This window comes from Lutra lutra, chromosome 5 (assembly GCF_902655055.1).
Source record: "Lutra lutra chromosome 5, mLutLut1.2, whole genome shotgun sequence".
NCBI lineage: Eukaryota > Metazoa > Chordata > Mammalia > Carnivora > Mustelidae > Lutra > Lutra lutra.
In genome coordinates, this window is record NC_062282.1 from 24,000,990 (window position 1) to 24,014,557 (window position 13,568).

Below are 13,568 nucleotides of genomic sequence, written 5' to 3' on the forward strand. Positions count from 1 at the left end.
AATATAGGATGGAGTATCATCTCTAATCTAGAAAGTTTGGTGAGTTATTAAAAAGCATAAGTTGGCTAGTGTTATATAATAAAAGACAAGGACCCCCCAAAAAGGCACTTTCATGAATATGCAAATACATAGTAGTTTCTCTGAGATACAGAAAAGAAAGGTAGGCAATATGACATTAATTATAGTAATTAACCATAGAGCTATTTTAATTACTACATTAATGATAGAGTTACCGTATATTATTGAGATGTACTAAATCAGTCTATCTTTACCTTACCCTTCTACAGAGGGAACGTTTTGAAGGAATATCTGTCCCTATGTATTTCCTGAGGACAAACTAGAAAACTTAAAGCTTTAAAAAACTGATTACCCTGGTATGGGCTCAGGATCCTGTGTATGAGAAAATTGCAAAACTGTTATAATTTTAATCCTCACCATAAGCGTGGGAAAAGGGCACACATGTGCACACACATGTTTTCCATGCATGCACAATACACACCCGAAATCCAATAAAGCAACACTTTTCCAAAAGAAACATATTATTCATGTGGAGAAAAGTCATAATTACGCGATACAGATTTTCAAAGTCTCCCAAGCCAGGTGGCTCATTCTTTATTCACAAACCAATAATGATTCCCAAGCCAGCTGTGCACTAAAGTCACCAGATAACTATAAATGTATCGATACCTGGTACCGTACCACCAGGGATTCTGAGTCAATGGTCAGTGAGGCCTGGCAATCGATACTTTGAAATAGTTGTGAGGATAATTTCAAGGTTCAGCCAAGACTGAGAATCGCCACAAAGTAACTATTCGGAAGGCTTTCTTTTATTCTGTGAACTTCGCTTCTTATTTGCTGGTACAGTTGTACAGCCCAAAGAAGAACCACAGATCATTTTATTTGGTTCACTGCTCATGCTTCTGAAGCTCAAGAAATAAATCTGAGGCCACTTAGATTTGGCAAATGCCTTCCTCTGTTTATTACCACACCCAGGTGGCCTTTCTCAGTGGTAATGAACAAAACCATGCAGCTCTCAGAAAACCGAGTTCATAAGATGTGTGGAAATACAATATTCCTGCTGAGTTTAAGGGCCCTGGTATTTACTTAAAGGAGTAAATGAGAGGATGTCCCAGAGGGTAGCCTGTTTTGAGCACCATGGAAAATTATAAAATTTAGGCATTATTGCCTCCTCTTCCTTCATCCATCAACCTCCAAATGTTTGTCATGAAGCTGCATCACATCTTGTCCTAAATCTTAGCAGTGGGGAATGGTGGATTTGAAAGGATCAGAGTCTTGAAAGCAGCTGGGGTCTGATTTCAAACCTGCAATTAAGGTAAATTCTGGCCCGCACTTTCAACTATTTTAATAAGAGCCTGACATTTTATAAAGCCCAGTCATTTGTATCTTTCTACAGCTGGACTTCTATTTCAAGGAACAATTTGTTTGAGGCAAGTAACTTCAAAACGTACATTTTAAAGCACATATGCTACCATCTAAATTAATTAAACAAATTCTTTACTCATTAATATTAAAGAACAATGCCACAAAACACTCACCAACAAGAATAGTCAGAAAGAGAAGGACCAAGAAAAATCCCAGAGGAAACTGAAAATTTAAGGATTACATTTAAGGATTACACTTAAGCTGATAATCCCACATTTTACTAACTGTCCTAGAGAAATATCTCCATGTAGGCACAGAGGCAGATAATCCTTCACTTTTGTTTTATAATATAAACAAATAAATGGAAACAACCTGAGTAACTATCAAATTTGAAGGGACCAGATAAATCATAATACATCAAACTATAAAATAGTATGCAGCCATTAGAAAGAATGAGAAAAGTATATATGTAATGACATTAAAAAAGGTATAGTTTAACCATTGGGAAAAAAAATCCTACACAAAACATACAAAACAGGGACGCCTAGGTGGCTCAGTTGGTTAAGCGGCTGCCTTCACCTGAGGTCATGATCCCAGCGTCCTGGGATCGAGTCCCACATCGGGCCCCTTGCTCAGCAGGGAGCCTGCTTGTCTCTCTGCCTCTGCCTGCCACCCTGTCTGCCTGTGCTCTCTCTCCTTCTCTCTCTCTGACTAATAAATAAATAAAACCTTTAAAAAAAAAAAAACATACAAAACAAAATATACAATAATCTCCACAAAGATAAACTACATGTTTTTGTATATTTAGATATATTTAGTAAAATATGTGTAAGATACGCTTAAGTGAATTATTCTGAATATGTTTCTGAAAATTATTATATCTCCCATATAGTTTTAGTAATTATAAACAATACCGAAGTATAAATATGAAACCTTACTAGTAACATGAAATTCTAGCTCTAGAAACCATTGAATACTTTCTGGGTTATCATATTTTAATAACAATTTAATATTTCCATATATATGTTTTATATGTGTGTGTATATATATGCATATATATAAATATAACTAATTTTAACTACAATTGCATCTTTCACACATATGCCCACAACACTTGGCTCATATTCAGTCTCACTGAAAGGTCCTATTAAGTTTCTGCATGTACAGGTCTGTCCCCTCTCTGTGTCATACACGCACTGACAGTGTGTCTATATTCCTCTTGAGGACTGGCACAGTTCAGTGCATATTGTTCAAAAAATATTTATTGAAAATTTCATTAACTTGTTCAGTAAACCAATGAGTGAATGTGTGTGTGTGTGTGTGTGTGTGTGTGTGTGTGTGAGAGAGATCTTCATTGCTTAAATTCTGTGTATAATATCCCATAATCTTTGAATGTAAAAGATAATTATGGGCATGCTTACCAGTAAGATACCTAGAAAAGCTGATGTTATTTATAGCTCTATCTCAGTCTAATTCTATTGATATATATTTCCAAGGACATTAAGACCCTAAAGTTAATTAAAACTTTTATGAGTTCACAATGGATATTTTACAGAAATAATACATAAATGTGAATAGAGACTTAAATATTATTTTAATAGATGTTCTAGCTGTTATTTGTTTTAAATGCTAAAACAAATCAATTAAAGAATCTTCTTTCTTTATGTTATTTTACCTTATATTTTTATTTCAGCTTTATTGACAAAAATGCAAGATGTATAAGGGAATCTTCTGTCTCCTTTTAAATTTTTCTCTAACAATATCAGGCTGAGTTTTGCTGTCTTTTATTCACTCATTCATTCATTTGTTTAAATTTTCACCACAATTAATATGTTCTATTGGAATTCATGGTGTAAATCCCAACATTAAGGTGTAATATTTTGTGTTCTCTGACATCCTGTAAATGTGTAGGACATGGAATGTCCTGCCCACAGTTTCCCTCCCCTCCCTGCTCTCATGGATAAAGTCCACTAGTCAAACAATCTTCCTTGTTGAGGGGATCAGGCCAGTTGCTGCTTATACTTGAGTAGCATGCTACAGTTCCCTACCAGCCAGTCAAATTATTCAAACAAGTCAGTCACATGCTGTGGTGCATACCAGGAGCCACCTACAAAGATTGCCTCCCATAGAACAGAATTGGTCACTCCCTTCCCAGGTGCAGTTCCCATGTGAACCTGGAGGGTGCACTGTGTTCTCCTCTCTCAGTCCCTGAGTTTTACCCAGCTAAAAAACTGCTGTGAATCTCACTTCTCCAGTATGGGAAAACTTCCATCACCAATGAGATGAATAGAAGGTGATTAAAAAAGAATTTCCTTTTTAAAGGCAGGCCTTAAGTACATAAATTTTGTTATTATCTATCCTCACCATGTAGCAACCAAACTAGAGAGGTGAGTACTTTAAAACAACCTAATTAGTATCTGCAAATTCAAGATGTTACTTCTATAAAAGAAGAAAAATCCTCAATGCAAAGATGCAGACTCCTGGAAATTAACATGAAAAAAATCCCATAAAATACTGAGTAATGGAATTGCAACTACTGACGGTCTGGAAGATGACATTTAGAAAACTTAGGAGGACATACAGTAAAAAACAATATAACAGAATTTAGGAACATTCCATTCTATATCAGCATGGTCAATATTCTTAATAAGTTTCAAAAAGAGAAAAACAAGAAAATGAAGGAGTGAAAATAAAGTGGGAAAAGGAGCTATTCACCAAATAGAAAACAAAATAGAAGTCCATTAATTGGGAAAGTCTTGAGAAATAAATGTTGTATGTTTATTCTATGGAATAGTACACATTAGTTAGCTCTAGAGCCAAGTATTTGAAGATCTGAAATTGTTTTCATCTTTATTAAAGGACAATGACATTTGAAGTATGCTAGGTAGCATGAGCACACATTAACTGCCATCTTTGTAGATCTGTGAATATAATTTTCATATTTGCATGTGATTTGGGTCACTTAGCCTAGCTTGCCTGGCCAGCTGTATTCAGACTTGGGTCAGCCTCAGGTTTCCTGTGCTGCTTCTTGAAAAAATGATTTTTCAGTGAGTGCTTCCTTTTCCTTAGAATTGTATCGCTTTTTAACGTTGGGCTTGAATTTAATTTCCTCTAGAGAAAATTTACATTTGATGCTGCTTCTTATCTGGAGGCTCTACAAACTGCTCTCATGAGGGTGAATTTGGACTACAAACCCACAGGAGGGCTCACTTATGATTTTAAATTTTCCAAAGATAACTCCCTCCCTCTCCTACCTGCAATCATTTCAAGGCACACAAACCTTACTATACTCTTTTGCACAGTAGGATACTTCTTGCCTACTTCTGCATATAGGTTGTATCCCTTTGTGGCCCTAGCTTAAACCTTGCATTTTCTTCAGTCCTTGGTTTTATCTTCTGTCCTGCAATCCTTTGTGTCATCAAATGAGGGTTCCTGGTCTCCAGGATTCAGTTAGAAAATAGGCTGAAAGTCAGCTATGCTGTGATACCTCCATGGTATATACACATGCATATACGTTATAATTTATACATATATATAAACACACACATATATATATATATACATGCTTGTGTATGTATATGTGTGTATTATATGTATATACACATACATGCATATACATATGCATGTATGTGTGTGTATATAGATATAGATATAGATATAGATATAGATAAAATGTTGTAATTCAGTTGTTTCATTTGAGAGGATTGTTCATAACGTGTTATCCATAATATTGAGAGATGCTAGTTCACTCTTCTAGAACCCAGACTTGGCACAATTTCTCAAACGCTAAGCTTGCTTTTTCTCACAAAGCTGTGCTAACTTTCTTCCGTTAGGGACTGTGTGCATGGAGCTGGCGTCCCTCAAGAAAGCCATGCCACTGGTTTAACTTGAGAGTTCAGTATTTGCCCATTTTGTCTGGGAGTCGGTTCAGTGTTATAATTATCATGTTATGCTATAATGTTCCTTGTATTCTCACTCATTCTCTAGGCCTTCAGAGAGAGCTCAGACTATTTTCTGCCTTTCTCCTGGCACATCAGTCCAGTCACCTCTGTGCGTGGAGCTCGGCACAGCAGGAGGGGTGGCCTTGATTCAGTTCATATCTGTGCTGCTCACCAGCCAGGCAGTGTGCAGCCACACAGAGCATTGAAAAGCATGTTTTATGAACTGATAATTTACAACAGCATGGGCCTTGGTCTAGCTTTTGTCTCTCCATCTCTCTCTCTTTCTTCCATTGTTGTTGTTGTTGTTGTTATTGTTAAGGCAAAACATGGAAGAAATATAATTTAAAAGATTTTCTCCTACCCCAGAAATCTTAACAAAAGGATTATAAAAAAATGCTCTTATTATTGAATAAGCATTAAGTCAGAATGGGATGCACATTCCAGGCAATCTGCTAAGATACTGCAAAGACAAAAATAGGTTTTGCCCTTTCATTTAGCCAAGCAGGTACAACCCATTGTGTATGTGTTCTCAAGATAAACAGTCAGTCCTCGAGAGGACTTGACAACACTACAGTTCATCTATCCACACCACACACACACACACACCATCTTAGAATTACTGGAGTGACCATTTATGTTAATTAATTGGCTTTATGTATGAGCTAAGTAAACTGCTCAGGTCTTCATGAGAGGAGGTGGTTTGCAACTTGGAGCCAGGAGCTCATTCAACAAGTTAGGATCCTCCTCACTCACGCAGAAACTGAGAGGGAGAGGTACTATCTCCCATGAGGTTTACATTTCAGAGATGCTCCTTCGCCTTTCAGAAAGATGTTTTTGGGACCTAGCACTGGCAAAAGTTCTACCTCACTTTGAAAACGTCTTGCGTACATTTCAAAAAAGTGGAGAAAATACTTAAAATAAATTCTCTAAAGTAAATGACCTAAGAATAAGGAAGGAGAGCATGTCTTTCCTATTAACAGGGAGATTTAAACCTCTTATTTTTAACTTTAATTTGTCCTTGCAAAATGGTAATTGGCAAACATATAAGAAGGCTGGCTTCTTTAAAACAGCACTTCTTCATTTTTATTTATGGCATTTTTCTCATCACACTTTTTTGATCATTAAATTCCTTAAAAGAAAATAATAGAAACCACATAGTATTAAATTTACTTCTGTGGTGGGCTGAAATCCACAGATATTAATTCAAATGTTCATTATGGTTAGTGTATATTTTCTCCCATTTTCCCTCCCTCACTTTTTTTTTTTCTTTCTTTTTAGCCTTTTTCTTATTTAGATGACAACTACATCACCTCTGTGTTCAATACCTTCAGGGCAGGGCTGGTACAAGAGTTAGGAAAAGAAGGCACCTGGTGTGCTCAGTCGGTTAAGTGTCTGCCTTGGCTGGGGTTAGGGCAGCAGGTCATGATCCCAGCGTCCTGAGACTTGAGTCCTGCATCGGGCTCCCTAGTTGGCAGGGAGTCTGCTTCTCCCTCTACCTCTCCCCTCTACTTATGCTCTCTCTCTCTTGCTCTCTCTCTCATGCTCTCTCTTTTGCTCTCAAATAAATAAAATCTTTTAAAAAATTTTTAAAAGAGATAAGAAAAGAGAAAGAATGAGGCAATTTAGTCAAATAAATTTTAGTCAGAAGTAGTAAAGACAAAAGTGCTTTTGACTTTGAAAAATTGGAGATTGTTAAAAGCCAAAGCCTCAAGGACTCAGAACCTAAACTTTATCTGAAAACAATAGTTTGTAAAGAGGACACTGTAGAGAGAACAGACAGATTACTCTGCCTTCGGAAATTGCTTAATATTTACCTATAAGGTAGGGTGGAGAGGGAGAGAGAGACGAGAGACAAAGACAGAGAAACAACTAGCTTTGAACACAAAATTGAATGTTAAACTCTTTAGAAAGTGGCCTATTGTTTGATAAAGAAGATGTGGTATATATACAAAATGGATTATTATTCCACCATAAAAAGGAATGACATCTTGCCATTTGTAACAACATGGATGGAGCTAGAGAGTATAATGCTAAGAGAAATAAGCCAGAGAAAGACAAATACCACATAATTTCACTCATATGTAGAATTTAAGAAGCAAACAAATGAACAAAGAAAAACAAAAACCCAGAGAGAAACAAACCAAGAAAACAGACTTTTAACCGTAGAGAACTAGTGGTTACCAGAGGGGAGGTGGGTGGGGATAGGTTAAACAGGTGATGGGGATTAAGGAGTGTCTCGATGAGCACAGGGTGATGTAAGAAATTGCTTAATCACTATATTGTACACCTGAAACTAATATAGCACTATATTATATAACACTACATTAACAATATTAGAATTAAAATTAAAAAAAAAAAAAGAAAAGAAAAAGAGGCCCATTGTCTTCTCCCAACCAATGGCAGATGGGTGAAAAGGAATGAGGGATACTTTGGAGGCGAGGTTCCTTAAAGATGACTAAGGATTAAAACAAACTAAAAAACAAACAACCCAGGGAAGTTCTTAAATAAATAAATAAATAAATAACCAGGCAAGAGTTAAGAAAACATGAAAACATGAACATTTCCAATGTACACCTGAAGGAGGCAGCAGCTTCATGGAAGGTTTTGGATTTCCTAGGCTGACCTGGCAGCTAGGCAGATCTGCCCCAGAAAGCCGTACAACCTCTCATTCCCAACTCAACTACTTCCATGAGTTTTCTGAGAACCTCAAAGGTAGGGGGGTGGGATCAGTATATTTCTGCCACCAATCACTGAATAAAGGCAAAGAAGTAGGAAAGAAAGACCCACTTTATACCTTCAAAATTCATAAGATAAGAATCAATTCACCTTCCCAGTATTGCAGTGCTTCTCCAATTGTAGACCTCCCAGGGTTCATGGAGATCAGATTAGTTTGGTAATAATTATAAATTATTATCTTTTTATTCTTATTTTTCTCATGAATATAGAGAAAATTTTGAGGAGCTACATAGTATGTAATAGCAACACCAGACTTTAAGTAGCTTTCTTTCACTAAACCAGGTCTGTGGTGTTGAGTATCCACTGTCTTTATAGGGCCACTGAGCACCTACACTGTGATAACTTCTGAAATGAGCTGTAGTGTAAAACAACTACTGGATTTAAGAGATTTTGTATTTTTAAAAAAGAGAGTAAAATATCTTAGTAATTGTTTCTCTCTCTTTTTTTAAAGATTTTATTTGTTTATTTATTTGACAGACAAAGATTACAAGTAGGTGGAGAGCAGGCAGAGAGAGAGAGGAAGAAGCAGGCTCCCCGCTGAGCAGAGAGCCCAATGCAGGGCTTGATCCCAGGGCTTGATCCCAGGACCCTGGGATCATGACCTGAGCCAAAGGGAGAGGCTTTAACCCACTGAGCCTCCCAGGTGCCCCAATAATTGTTTATCTTAATTACATGTTGAATTGAAAATAGTTTGGATATATTGAAAATAAAACATAGGAAAATGAATGCCATGTGTCCCTTTTTAAAAATGCAAATACTGGAAAATTTGAAATTTTACATATGGCTAATATCTGTGCCTTGCCCTATATGTCTATTGAACAGCATTGAACCAACCATTAAAGAAATTAGAAGGGGAAAATAAAAAACAATAGGTAAAGCAATGCCACTTCTATGATGGTTAATTTTATATGTCAACTTGACTGGGCTAAGGGATGCCCAGATCGCTGGTAAAACATTATTAGTGGGAGTGTCTGTGAGGATGTTTTGGTAAGCGATTAGTATTTGAAAGGGTAGACTAAGTAAATTAGATCACTCTCACTAATGTAAGTAGTCATCCTACCTGGTATGGGCTTGAAAAGATCAAAAAGATGAATCTGCTCTCTGTGCAAGCTGGGACATCCATCTTCTCTTGCCCTAAGACACTGGACTCTGGTGCTCAGATGCTTGAAACTTCAAACTCAGAGTGGGACTTACACCATTGTCTTCCATGGTTCTCAGGCCTCCATGTTTGGAGGAGAACTATACCACTGGCTTTCTTGGGGCTCCAGCATGCAGACAACAGATCATGGGAATTCTCAGTCTTCATAATCCCATAAGTCAATCCTTCAAATATTTTGAAAATTTCTCAGTTTCAATTGTGAATGCAGTATGTATTGGTAGATAAAATGCACACAAACAACAGTCCTTTTGGATGCTCAATAATATCTAAGAGTATAAAGAGTCCCTGAGACCAAAAACATTTGGGAATCACCGTAATACTGTCAATAAATCAACATCATCATCATCATCATGATAATGTATCACTTATTATGTGCTGGGCATTGCACTTAAAGCTCAATGCGATTAGCTTATTTATTCTTCAAAATATTATTTAGTGATACATGCTGACTATCCAGAGTTAGCATTCAAAAACTTGGTCATACTCTTAAAAATTTTCCTGGCCTAGATTTAGCCCTGCTAAATTTAGACTGCATTGGTTATGCTTGTATCCTATAAAGAAGGATTTCAACAAGACTGTTCTAACCAACGAGATGAAAAATAGAGTAGGCTAGTCTTAGAGCCAGAACCTTGTCAGTCCTTATATCGAGCCATACCTACAATCTGAACTTTGCTACCTCAAATAATTGAATAATGGGATATTAAGTGTTACTAATAATATTAACAGGGCAATAACCAAGAAACCAGCTGAATATCATTTTATAATGAATTAAATATTATTCCAGAGATTAATTGCAGGGATGGGAGTGCTAGGATGTGAAATTCTTACCTGACAATGAGCCTTCACTTTTCATTCCACTTGAAAGCACTTAGCCTAACATGTGAATATTTATCACCTTTCAACCTTCTTTCCCAATTCTATGAGAGTATATAAGAATTGAAGTAAAGGATGAATTTATAATCATTCATTCAATTATTCTGTCATTTGTTTAAAACTACCTGCCTGGACCCATTGCTATCCCGAGGGAAGTGGGGAGTGGGGAGAGGATGGATGGCGGCCATCTTAGGCAGTTGTTTGTGAAAGGGTGTTTTACCTGAGCTTTGAATCAGCAAGTTTAAGAGGTATCCTGAGATGTTGTCCCAGAGGACCAGGGTAGACATGTAATATCTCAGTACCTGTTTGAAGAGCTCTTAAACCTTCCTCTTGTTAATTTTTCTGTGGATGTTGGAAGCCAGACGTTGGAGAACTAGGAATCTCAAACGAGGTGTGGTGACAGCAAGGGCAGGTGGGAATCTTTGAGCCCTGCAGCTGGAGAAAGAATACAACCATGCTACTTTGAGAAAGTTCCTACAAAGGATGATTTTAAAAACACAGAATTTGTAGTTTAGGAAATTTAGAAAATTGTTTAAAATCACTTAAATTTAAAAAATAGAAAAAACAAACTGAAATCTAAAATGATGATTCAATAACTATACACTTACACTTAAATTCCATGATGAACCACCTTCAACAGGCACATAAAAACCAAAATGTTTGCATAAGAGAGGACCAGATGTCACTGTCTGTGCTGAACTATGTTTTAACTAAACACGACACAGAGGTTCCTTTTAACCATGGATCACTATTGTTCCCAAAATAATTACTCTCAATTTTCATAGATTTTCCATATTTTTTGAATTTCAGTGAAATATTTTATTTTTTATTTACACTCTTTACTTAATTAAGAAATAAAAATACAATTTGCTATAGAAAACTTAGAAATTCCCCATTGTATACATTGGCTAAATAAGCTATGTAAGACAGTTGAAGTTTTTTTCCATTTGTACAGTCTTATGTTAATTAAAAATGAATGTACATAAGTTTTTAATTAGCTGCAAAATTACATGTTTGGAAGTAACAAAATTAATCCATCCAAACCCCCATGGCAGTCATATGGATGTATATAAACATACATGTGCTTATTTAAATTTTTGACATTTTATTTATTTATTTATTTTTATTTATTTATTTGACAGACAGATCACAAGTAGGCTGAGAGGCAGGCAGAGAGAGAGGAAAGGAAGCAGGCTCCCTGCTGGGCAGAGAGCCCGATGTGGGGCTCGATCCCAGAACCCTGGGATTCAATTTAAACATCACCTGTGTGGCTGTATATTTTTGAGGTTTCCAATTACTTGTTTTATTATACTCTAACCTGCATCTCCCTCTCTACTTTCTCTTTTCCACCTCATTTCTATAAACTGTGTTACCAGATTAATATTTTCTCTTCCAAATCGATCTTCATGATTATAAAATTATTTAAGTTTGGGACCTTGCTTATTCATTTGTGATTAACATCAAGACATACTATTGTAAGACAGTCCCCAGCATACAATAGCTCTGCTTAGGGTTTTTCAACTGTATGCTCATGCTAAATCAATACACATTCAATGGAAAGCTTACTTTGAATTTTGAAATTTTTACCTTTTCCTAGTCTAGCAATGTGTGGTACGATACTCTCTCGTAATTCTGGGCGATATCACGCGAGCTGCAGCTCCCTGTCAGCCATGTGATCATCAGGGTGAACAACCGATACTCTTACACCCATTCTGTATCTGTACAGCCATTGTATTTTTCACTTCCAGTACAATATTCAGTAAATTATGTGAGATATTCAACACTTTATTATAAAATAGTCTGTGTTGGATGATTTTGTGCCAACCATACCCTAAAGTAAATGTTCTTAAAACAGGCTAAACTAAGCTATCATGTTTGACAGGGTAGGTGTATTAAACGGATTTTCGACTTCAAATACTTTCAATGTATGATGGGCTTATTGGGACAGAACCTCATCATAAGTTGAGGAAGATCTGTATATACCTTTCATTACAACTTACTCTTGTCATTTAAACCATCATGGAAGCCTCTTCCAGTCAATAAATTCAGAAGAAACTCTGTCTTTAAAAAGGCATATTATTCTATGATACAACATAGTGTATTTTTTCCAGTCATCCCCCAATTGATGCAAATTTACTTTAATTTGGGCTTTCTGGCTGTACAAATCATATTGCACTCCACAACTTATACCTGTAAAGCTGTAGCTTTATGACAGTACTGCCAAAAGATTGAGCCCTAGACTGAGGAATTATTTTTTTTAATCACCTAGATTGGGCAGGAAGGGAAAGTAGAGAGGGCTAATATATTTTTAATTTAGTTTAATTTATTATTTTTTTAAGATTTTATTTATTTATTTGCCAGAGAGAGAAATGCACAAGCAGGGAGAAGAGCAGGCAGAGAGAGAAGCAGTCCTGCTGAGCAAGGAGTCCGATGCAGAACTCAATCCCAGAACCCTGGGATCATGACCTGAGCCAAAGGCAGGCACTTAACCTACTGAGCCACCCAGGTGTCCTGATATATTTGAATTTTAAAAGAGATTAAAATCTGCTAAATCAAATATAAAAACTGACATGGCCACTGTCCTGGTTAGATTGGATCGTTAGTAATAAATTTACCACAGGCTGTATAATTGAAACACTAAACACATTTCTCATATCTAAGAAGCCCAAGATGAAGGTGCTGGCCGATCTGGTATCTAGTGAGAACTTGTTTCCTAGTTTGCAGAAGGCTGCCTTCTTGCGTCCTCCATGTCAGAGAGTAGACAGAGTGAAAATAAGCTATCTTCTAAGGGCATTAATGCATCATGAGGGATCCACCCGATTATGTCCCAAGGACCCACTTCCTAATACCATCACATTGGGAATCAGGGGTTTCAACATATGAATTTTCGGAGACACAAACTTTCTGTCTATAACAGCCACCAATATTTATGAGAGAATAAGCAGTATTAAGGATAAAGTTTTCATTGTGTTTCAAGTATTTTTTTCCCCCAGCCCTTTTGCAAAATACTACAGCACCAGGAGGATAAGAAGGGCAATGAAGCCTTATTTGAAACCTTGGGAGACTGATTGCACAGCTTGTTGTATGGGGTGGAATTTCAAGAAAATTGTAGCCTTCAGGGATACCCCCTAACCAGTACTTTTACTTTTCAGGAGAATAGGGAGAATCAAACTCCTTATGCCTTAACAGTGACCTCACACGTACATTCTATATACTTAAGTTGAAGGGAGAGAGAGGAAGAGCCACAGAGGGAAATAGAGAATCTTAAAGGTGTGTACACTTCCATCTGCAGTTCCAGTCAATGAACCGGTACCTGTGAGCTCTCTTCAGATGGGAGACAGGATTGTTCTTTTCATTAGTTTTTGCTATCATTTCACCTAGCTGAACGTAGCTGTAGTGTCTAAAGATACTTTTCTTCTTTTTCTAAAACTAGACTTCTGAATTCCAGTCAAACACTGTATTTGGTATTCAGCAGA

General features: G+C 36.7%; 1 long non-coding RNA gene across 1 annotated transcript; it reads right to left on the minus strand.

The window, feature by feature from the left end:
- Window positions 1-9,210: 9,210 nt before the first annotated feature.
- Window positions 9,211-12,114, minus strand: LOC125100545 (uncharacterized). Its single transcript, XR_007127584.1, has 3 exons — window positions 12,093-12,114; window positions 10,395-10,527; window positions 9,211-9,383 (listed from the first exon to the last, which is right to left on the minus strand). It is a non-coding gene; the product is annotated as an uncharacterized LOC125100545 (long non-coding RNA).
- Between the last annotated feature and the right edge of the window lie 1,454 nt (window positions 12,115-13,568).